This window comes from Poecile atricapillus, chromosome Z (genome assembly GCF_030490865.1).
Source record: "Poecile atricapillus isolate bPoeAtr1 chromosome Z, bPoeAtr1.hap1, whole genome shotgun sequence".
NCBI lineage: Eukaryota > Metazoa > Chordata > Aves > Passeriformes > Paridae > Poecile > Poecile atricapillus.
Window position 1 is genome coordinate 18,658,718 of NC_081289.1, and position 10,113 is coordinate 18,668,830.

Genomic DNA, 10,113 nt, shown 5'->3' on the forward strand with positions numbered 1-10,113 from the left:
GCCACTTCACAAACACGGGACAAGTTGTTTTGCACAAAATTCCTCTATAATGCTCTTCTGTTTTCTCTCTGGAGACAATTCAGCAAGACTAAATGTTTATATGTTTAGATGGCAAGAATTGCTTTTTATTTTTTGCAATTTTGTTCATAATAAATAAATAAACAAACAAACAAATAAATAAATAAATAAAACATTATTTATATATTATTTATATATATTATTTATATATTATTTATATGCATATATAATTGTTATTTTGTTGCAGGTAAACCAGCTCATCTATGTGAGAACATTCAGGCTAAGGCTTTCAGAAACACTTAAAAATATTTTTTAGGCTATTTTAGGTGAGAAAAAGGAGAAGTTTCTTTTAAAATGTAAGTATATTTTTACTTAGATTTCATTAATACGCCACCTATGTCTCTGGTGCCCTTCTGGGAAGATATTTGAATTCCTAACTCAATAAACCAGACACAGCTGCTTCTTTAGTGAGACTTTCACATGTTAGCCATGCTAACTTTCAAGTTAGTTTGATAAATTTTTTAAAGGAGCTAAAGAACACGAACTCTGTGACAACAGGAGATGGGAGTCAGAGTTATGAGAGGTCTTGTTCACTCTAGGACTTAAGGCCCATCTAGTGACTAAAAAAATCCACAGCTTCTTTGGTTATGAATAATTCAGATTTCAAGCTGTATCCTAAGATACCCAACAAACAGGTTTTCCGAGGAGCTTCAGAATCTCAGAGGTACTGACTTGTCTGGTACTCTCTCATCTCTTTCCAAACATCTAGGTTTCAGATATGGTCCAACACACATATTCCTCACAGGTTTTCTGTTTGAGTAAAACTTGTGGCATGTACCCTCCCACTATGCAACTCAACATCTTTTTATTATTCAGCTGGTTGAAAGTAAATAAATATCCTGACATGACCATTTTTTTGACTCATGAACTGCTCATTTAAAAAAATTATTCCTGAATCTTAGAAGCCACCAGTGCCTATAATGAGGAATATGTTCTGAGAATTTTTTAAAATATCAAATATTTTTCTGCATTTGTTTCTTCCTTATGCAGTCCTGTTTCATTAGCATCAGCAGTTGGCCCTCTGTCTAAACTGGAGAAGCATCAAACATGATGATTTTATCCTGTGGTACAGCAAAAAATAGTTAATGGTACGTGTGAGCTGAAGCTCAAAGAAGAAGTTCAAAAACAGGACAATTAATGGTGGGAGCCATAGAACTAATGCACAGCAAAATTTGCAAGAAGGCCTTATCCACTGAATTTTTATGATAGAGATCAGATGGAATTGCTTGCTGAAGGGGCATAAACTGGATAAATGCCTATTTATCTAGAAATATCTTTTATCTGAGGAAATGGAATAGTGGATACCGTAAAAGATTGAATACACTTAATATTGGCTTGCTTAATGGAAAACTGCCTATGCTATTAGCTTTAATTTAATGCTAATTTGCCCATTTAATAACAATTGATATTAAACAGTTTCCTATTTAATGTTAATTGAAAATCACTGGTCTCTTGTTCCAGACAATATTTAACGTCGCTTATTTCCACTAGTGACAAAAAAATGCATTTTTATTGTGGCCTGAAAACTTTCCAGGAAATATAAAGAACAGAAGAAGCATAGATCAGTCAGTAGAACTGTACACTTTAATTTAATTGTACTATTATTTTTAAAATGACCATCAAAGCCCTAGAAACATAATTAAATGTCACAAAAAATGAAGGATACACTGAGATGAAACTGCAATTGCTGCAAACTGAGTCATATTGTGTTTTCTTCTTTTACTTTTTTTCCCTTATTTTTTCTTTCTGGTTGAGCATGGGCATAAAATGATTGTGGTAAGGAAAGGAATTCTGGTTTGACTGACACCTTTTCTGGATTAAATCATGTACTCACCTTCTGATTTTCCAGGGCAGCTGCCACTGGCCTGCCAACAAAAACTGGTGGAATAACACCTCAAATTCACATTTACTATTTTGCTATCTGTATGAATATACACTGAAAAGATGCATTATGGATTCCAGACTGTCTGTGAACTCTAAAAAGATTCTCAGCAGCCTACAGCCTCTTCCTATAGGTATCTATGAGCTTTTTTTAGATGGAGAATGTAACTCTTTTTGAAAATTATATTCTATTTCTACTGCAGGTGTGTTTGTGTCACATGGACCATATGTGTAGACTGTTTATAAAATATCTGTGTCGATTCCCTCATGCATGCACATGCCCAGAGTAAAAGGAATATGTAACACCTGAGGCTGGGATCAAAAGATGAAGTATTTTCACATGCTATGGTAAGTACATTTGCATTATAATTTATAAGTGGTCTGTCAGTCTAGCTGTCTAATCTGCTACTGATGTCAGGGTCTTTGTACCTACCTCAGTCTTGCTGTATTTCTTTGCTATCATTTTCTTTTCCAGGATCTGACTCTAGTTTGACACAAGTAATCAGAGTTATGTTTTCTGTGTGTTATCTTACTGGTTTATTTCAGAAAGTACAATGAGCCAATTATAGTATTGCCTGTTTCCTACATGCTGGGGAAAAGCTCTAATTGCTTTCTGTCAGTTGACCCAGGCATGGATATTTCCTAAGTAATTTCTTTTCTCCAGCAGAATAATCTCCCACTGAGAATTCTCCCTCCTTATTTTAGAAATATATATTTTGGTGGGTTATAATTAATAACAGTGATGTTATTAATCTCCACAGCATTTTCTAACCTTACAAACAAACAAATGAAAAAAAAAATAAAAAGGGAAAAAAAACCCTGTAATTTATCATGCTAACGAATTAAATTATGGCCCACTCCTTCCCTGAGGGGAAATAGGTTTCCTGTACGATTCTCAATCCTTTCCCACAAGGAATAGAGCCTGTAAGAGCCTTTTAAAAGCAAAGCTTATTGCAGAGGAGTGGGAGGCAATACAGATTACTTTACTGTGTGCCTCATTGCTCTTACACATAGAAAGTGAAGAATGGATTCAGAGAAATGCTAATGGTAATAGGTCCATTTTGGACAGAAGCTGGCAGCATCACTGGCAGATCCCCCTGTTTTCTGATTCGGGCTGACATGCAAACATCCCTTCACCTGGATCAGCACGAGGCATTGAGTACATCGAGCTATTGCTCTCCCACTGCTTGCATTGATGATTCATCTTCTGCAGTAAAATTTGACAAGCAGAAAATTTTGAAAAGGTCAAGTCTGGGGTCTCCTGAGATTATTTTTGACCTTAGTTTTGACAGCAAATGAAGGAAATCAGTAGCTGTGCACATTTTGCAAGTCCATTAAGCAAGTGAGGCCTGGCAAGTTGCTGTTATTAGTAGGATTAGTGATAGCAACCTTTCCATAGCTAATGGAAGCCAGAGTTGACATTAGAGTCTGGCAAATACAGAAAGGCTTGTGCCACTGCAGGGACAAAATAAACACACACAGCAATTGACTGTGGACACAAAGGGGCTTTCCAAACTTGAAATCCCACTGCTTTGAAACCATGAGACCATATCCTGGTAGGATCTTTGATCTCTGAGATACCAGCATTTCAGAAGGAGGCACTAAGGCTTTAAATAGGTTTGTTGTATGTTCCTCTTCATGGTGACCTGAAATGTCTGAATTGCTGGTCTGACAACTGTGGTGTCTTATCCTGCTGGAAGAGCAAAGTAATCCTCACTTCAAATATGACTTTGCAGGGTCAGATTGGAAGGTTTAAGGGAATATCCCATACCAATCTTTGCCATCTCCAAAGGCAACAGTAGAGAAACAAATACTCCTCCAGGGAGTAAATCTGTGGGTTCGCTCACTTGTACCAGCAATAAATTACAGCTGTGGTACTCCTACTAACACTAACAAGTGTGGTCTAAGAGGAGTCAGTCTCAGTGATGAAGTTACTTTTACAGTAAATCTGTCAGAATCCATTTTCCATGTGCACCAGAAGAAGAAAGTCCAGTTAATTGAAGCTTAGATAAAATGTAAGAACTGTGTGTTAGGGAATGATCATGCCCAGGAGACTATCCATAGCTTAATTAAATTTATAGATGTGGCTCCTTTAGCCCTTACAGGATAGTTACAGAAAGAAAAGGAGGGATGAATGTAGCAGGAATACTGTGAACTTGGTATTGATGAAGGAGCCCTTCTTCTCTGGGCAAGGGGGAAGTTCAACAGAGAATTTATGAAGTGGCTTTTGACAACTTAGAAACACTAATGTAGACTTCGGCCAGATTAATATAAACAATATTTATTCATGTAACCATACAGATTTTTAATAGTGTCTTGATTTGCTTTCATAACTTTTTTTGGTTTGACTAAATCTTGCTTTCAGGAAATAGAGGAGGGTCTGCTTTAAGATCATTCCTCGCTTTCAGGTTTTGATTTATTCCATTTAGAAAGGAAGATAGATCATTTGCAATGAAAAAGAGAATGATGCAGGAAAAGCCAGAGCTGGATCAAGAGCTTGTACAGGCCCATAAGCTGGTCCACTTTTTTTTTGCCAGAGATCTTCTAGCCACATTCCCTTGCTGTCAGCAGTTCTGCCTGTGTGTCCCAGCTCTACCCACTCACCTGATCAGTCAGCAGCTCTGGTTCCTCCTGCCTGCAAACCTGGCTCCAGCACAGCACTCCCAGGACAGGGAAATACCTCATCTACCTCTTGGCACGGCTCTTCAGCCCAGTTCTGTGGCTATCTAGCAGCAATGCATTTCCTTGCTGCTTCAATAGTAGCAAAAAGTAGTGAGGAAAGACAAGAAACTTCAGCCAAAGAGAACAGATTTCACTTCCAAAAGGAAAAAAAAAATGGTGTTTGAAAAAAGTAATCTCAAGGCAATTAGAAAGTGTTGGAATTGCAGGCAATATGGTGCCATTTTGTTCCCTCCTCAATTTCTGTTTTGGCTGTACAGTATGTCAGTTTATTTTTTATTTATAATTATTTTAAAACTCACATCCAGCCAAGCTAAATGAGTTCATGCTTAGAAACAGGCTATCATTTATTAAGAATTGTCCTTTGTGCCATGTAAGCTGCCCCAGCCTCAGGCATTTGTGCCTTTTAGCACCTTGTGGCTCACAGAGCATAGTGATAAACCTTTTATATCTTCAAAGTCTTATCTTTGTTCTACACTACCATAAAATCCTCCAGACTGAATCAAAATCAAACGTGGCCATGGGAGGGAGGGAGGGAGGGAGGGAGGGAGGAAAAGGAAGGAAGGAAGGAAGGAAGGAAGGAAGGAAGGAAGGAAGGAAGGAAGGAAGGAAGGAAGGAAGGAAGGAAGGAAGGAAGGAAGGAAGGAAGGAAGGAAGGAAGGAAGGAAGGAAGGAAGGAAGGAAGGAAGGAAGGAAGGAAGGAAGGAAGGAAGGAAGGAAGGAAGGAAGGAAGGAAGGAAGGAAGGAAGGAAGGAAGGAAGGAAGGAAGGAAGGAAGGAAGGAAGGAAGGAAGGAAGGAAGGAAGGAAGGAAGGAAGGAAGGAAGGAAGGAAGGAAGGAAGGAAGGAAGGAAGGAAGGAAGGAAGGAAGGAAGGAACTTTCATGGTAGCAAGAGATATGATGGAAAGAAAAGAACTAATTTAGGGAAGAAAAATAAAAAAGAAAACAATAAAAGAATCAGTCTCTTAGGAAGTGAAGTAAAACTTGAGTCTTGATTTCTAGAGTGTCTCTTTTATACTCTGGAAGACTTCTTTCTCTAAGGGTGATCTACCTGTACAAGGAACTCTGACAGAATACCTAAGGACTATGGGAGTGTTTAAGAGGATGACTCAGAAAACAGGACATGATTTGAGCAGTGCTGGGCTTCAACACAGGTTGCATCTTGAGATGCTAATTAAGTCCACTTGGAAATATTGTCAAGAATATATAGTATTTTCTATTAGCACCATGTCTTTAACGTGATCCTTGGTGAATCCTTCTAGTGCACAAATTTTGGAGTTAACTGGGGCTATTTGTAGTCACCTGTAGCCACCACTCTTCCTTTTGCTGGCATTTTCACTCGCTTTACATAAAGGACAGCAGTGGCCAAATAAACCTGTGAGATTTCTCTCCGACTTGTGGGCATGTGGATGTGCACTGTGCCATGAAGAACTATGAAAATTATGTCAGTGATGCTAAAATGTTGTAAGCACATGGCGTAGCATTGTAGCTCTAAGGGTTTAAGGCAATACAGCATCTGCTGGATGATTTCATTGTCACAACTGTCAATGACAGTGGGAGGTGACAGAGGAAAACCATCAGTCTGATTTACACTGAATTCTATTTGCAAATGTTCCTACCTGTAAGGTTTCCAAACAATTATGTTATTTTCATTAGAGATAACGATATTTTCTCTTCTGTGAATAACAGCACAGTGACCGCATCTTGTCTGCAGCCCTTGCTCTGACAAAGTTTTAGAGAAGCCTCAGATGTCATTTTGCTTAAATTAATTGAATTTCTCTGGATCCTACATGTTGTTAGCCACCTAGTCTCCCCAGGCAAAAAAATTGCAGCATTCAGATACTCTTGTGCTGGAGATACTTTCTCACAAGATCCTTTACTGAACCAAAGCTCAGCAACCATCAGCTCTATCTGTTTGAAATAATATGTTGTCAATACCCTAGGGTTGGAATCACTGTCATGGGTCAATTTTTTGATATAAGAAGCTATTGAGAGAGCTAAGCCTGTTTAGTGCAACTCTTTTGCAAAAGCTATTTAGTGTTGCCACAGAGGAGCTATATTTTATTTATTTTAAGCTTTTGCAAAAACTTCATTTTTCACACCTGTTTTCATGACATGCCTCCTTTAAAGAGGCTTCGAAAGACATAAGCATTAAACAGGAAGAAAAATAATGCAATGGAAACAAAGTGGGTTTTTTTCCCTTGGTATGGAAAATAAGAGAAAAAAATTGTCTTTCGTAAAATCTGAAATAGATAAGTGCATGCAGTAGTTGCTGATTGCCATTTTTCAGTCTACAAAATTATTGATATTGACTGCATTTAATGTACTTGTCCAGAGTATGTGGCATGAGATATACAAATATGCTTATGAAATAGATTGCTAGGGCTGCTATTGTGTTGTTTCATTGACTTATCATAGACAAAAGGAGCCCAAAAATGTGAGTCTGTGACAGACAGCAGGAGAGAGAGAGCCACACTGGAAATTGAAATCTTAGCTCTTTTTTAATCATAAGTCATAAACCAATTTATCTCATATTGATCTTATGGATATTACAATTAATTTGGATCTTGCCTTCTCTGAAGCCATCTCCTCTTTTGACTGGGTCTGAGCTTCTAGTGAAGAAAAATTACACTGAGCCTGTGTAATTAAGCATCTTTAGCAAGATGTTATTTTGACATCTAATGCAGGGTCAAACAAGCATAGGTGCCTTATTGCAAGAAGAAGCAGAAGAAGCAGAAGAAGAAGCAGAAGCAGAAGCAGCAGAATAAGCAGCAGCAGCAGCAGCAGAAGAAGAAGAAGAAGAAGAGGAAGAAGGAGAAGGAGAAGAAGAAGAAGGAGAAGGAGAAGGAGAAGGAGAACAAGAACAAGAACAAGAACAAGAACAAGAACAAGAACAAGAACAAGCAGCAACTTTTACACAGGAAGCCTGTCTGGTGAGGGAAACATTCCCATCACTCCAGGTTCCTTCGGGGGCAAGCTAGCCAGCACACAATGTGTTGATATCAGTTCCAAGTGGTGCAAAGACTAAAGGAAAAGCAAAAGCCCTATGGGCCTCTATAATACACCTCAAACACACTGAAAGTCAGATAGATCTGCCAGTTTGAGAGTTGTATTATTGAAATATTAAAAAACCCAAAATAATGAAAAAATAAAAAGTATTCCAGGGAAGCAATGTGTTTGATTATGCAAAAAGAATATTTTTTTTTTTCCTGAGCTTGAAGCCATCTAGAAACCTGAACCTTTCAAATGGCATTTCTGAAAGACAATTCCTAAAATGTGAAGCACATTTTAAACCATTAATGTAGTTAGGCATGGAAGAATTTCTACTGAATTGTGATGGATTCTCCATTCTTGAAAACTATGGCATTAAAAATTATCATTCTTCCACAGAGGACATGCTTGCCCAAACTGAGATAATTCAGTGCTGAAAATGCTGTGATCTGTGTTGTACAATTGACCAGACTTGACTGTTGCTGTGGCATTCTGGGATTATTTTTGGAGGCATCTGTGAGGCACTGCCTACAGAAGAATCAGCTGCTCATTTTTGTTGAAAAATTTTTATTGATGACTGGCTTTAACAGTTTTTTTCTCAGTGTGCAGCAAACCCAAGTTATAATTACTAATTTGTGGGGGGGAAGTGTAGAAATGTTGGTCTTCATTTCTTCCTGCAGATGTTGAGATGCAAGTCAGAGGAGTGGATGAGAGAGACAGAAATGTGTAGGCAGGGGCTATCCCAGTCTGTTAGGTGTGATGTTGTGTGATGATGTTCTCTGTGCTGGAAGCCTTGGCAGCTCCATCTGTCAGTCACAGCCACAAACAACAGCAGCACACACATCTTGTTTTAAGAGAGATGAGAGAATACTTTTTGCTGCTGTTCCAACTTTGCAGGGCGTTTGTTTCTCTGTTCTCCAGAAAAAGCAACTGTTGAAGGAAGCAGAACAAGGACAAGGAAAGGAAGTGCAGTGTTTAGCAGCTTGAATTTCTGTTCCTGACATCGGCAACAAACAGAAATAGTGCAAAATCCTTGTTGTTGGTCCTGCTCCTCGCAAGCTACAGTTTGAGGAGAAGAGTTATTTTCTCGTAACCTTTTCTCTGCCCTGTCTGTGAGCAAAGAGACACACAGCCCTTTTCATAGAATCAGTCTGAGTTGGAAGGGACCCACAAGGATCATTGAGTCCAACTCCTGGCTCTTCACTGGGCAACCACAACTCCACACTTTTGCTGATATATGAATGTTTATGTAGACTGTAGAGATTTTTCTGCTTTTAAGTTACTGCAAAGTGTACCCAGGATGGTCTAAAATTTGGATTTTCATATTGGAGATGAAATAGGTCCATGAAATTCCTTTGTCCTTCCCTGTGAAAGAACATCAATACCTCAAAATTTTCTATACCTCAAAATTTTGCCTGGGCTACTACTCTTGAATGCTTGTAGTATTTTTGTTAGAGGAACATTTGCAATGAAGGCATAGCTCCTTTGTTAATGTTGATTTATACTCTCTTACGACGAGAGCAATTAAACTGTTGCTCTTTAAGGTGAATATATATCTGGCAGGAATTTATTTATGCATATTCAGCAAGAGCTTGAGGATGAACCCAGTGGAAAAGTAAATACTGTTATGTTCTCAGTGTTCTCAAATCACAAAGTGAAAAATGCTATGACTAAACTCATTGTTATGCTGGTTTATATAATGTCTTCTTTAGTGGAAAGAAAGCATGACTTATTCACATTCATTATTTTTCCCCCCCTGCCCAGATATCCTTCCTTTGGAAATGGAAAATTTGCTTTTTCAAGAAATGATTGCAGAATTTCTGTTTTGTTTGTTTTTCAGATTTTCAGTGTTGTGCATAAAAGCAAAAATTCTCTGCCAATATTTAAAATTCTCTGCCAATATTTCCATCTCTGAGATGTTGCACTGATAAATTAATGGCTACATATATTTATATGCAAAAAAAGCATATATATATATATATATATATATATATATGCTTTTTTTCCTCACCCACCTACAACTCTTTCCTCCCCAACAATGGTGAATAATTTGAATTGCCAAGAAATTCAAAATAATATTTTTTAGAGTCTGTTGAACAAACATCTTTTTCAATGATTTGAACTAGACTTTATCTAAAGAACTGAAGAAATAAAACAAGAAACTGTAAGAGAGAGAAAAAAATCTAGCTAACCATCATCTATATCAGTCTAGCTTTTGTTGAAACTCTTCTAATTTGGATTAATCTCTGCAATGACTTCAAATTTCTGATTTCACAAATTTTCTTAATTACTGTACTCCCTGATTGTGATCTCTTAGAAGGTGTCAGGGCATATCATTTCACTGAGAGAGCACATGACAGAGTTAGGGGGATATGTCACAACATCCTAAATGCTGTCTGTCCCTCTGTCTTTAGAAATCCCCTCCTGAAACAACTACACTGCAGCAGTGGTGAGGAAAGGGTGTGACAAGTCGAAGATGCTCCTG

General features: G+C 37.9%; 1 long non-coding RNA gene across 1 annotated transcript; it reads left to right on the top strand.

The window, feature by feature from the left end:
* Positions 1-337: 337 nt before the first annotated feature.
* On the top strand, positions 338-9,207 carry LOC131573416 (uncharacterized). The gene is made up of 4 exons (XR_009276192.1): positions 338-374; positions 1,069-1,166; positions 2,163-2,307; positions 8,550-9,207. It is a non-coding gene; the product is annotated as an uncharacterized LOC131573416 (long non-coding RNA).
* The last annotated feature ends 906 nt before the right edge of the window (positions 9,208-10,113 follow it).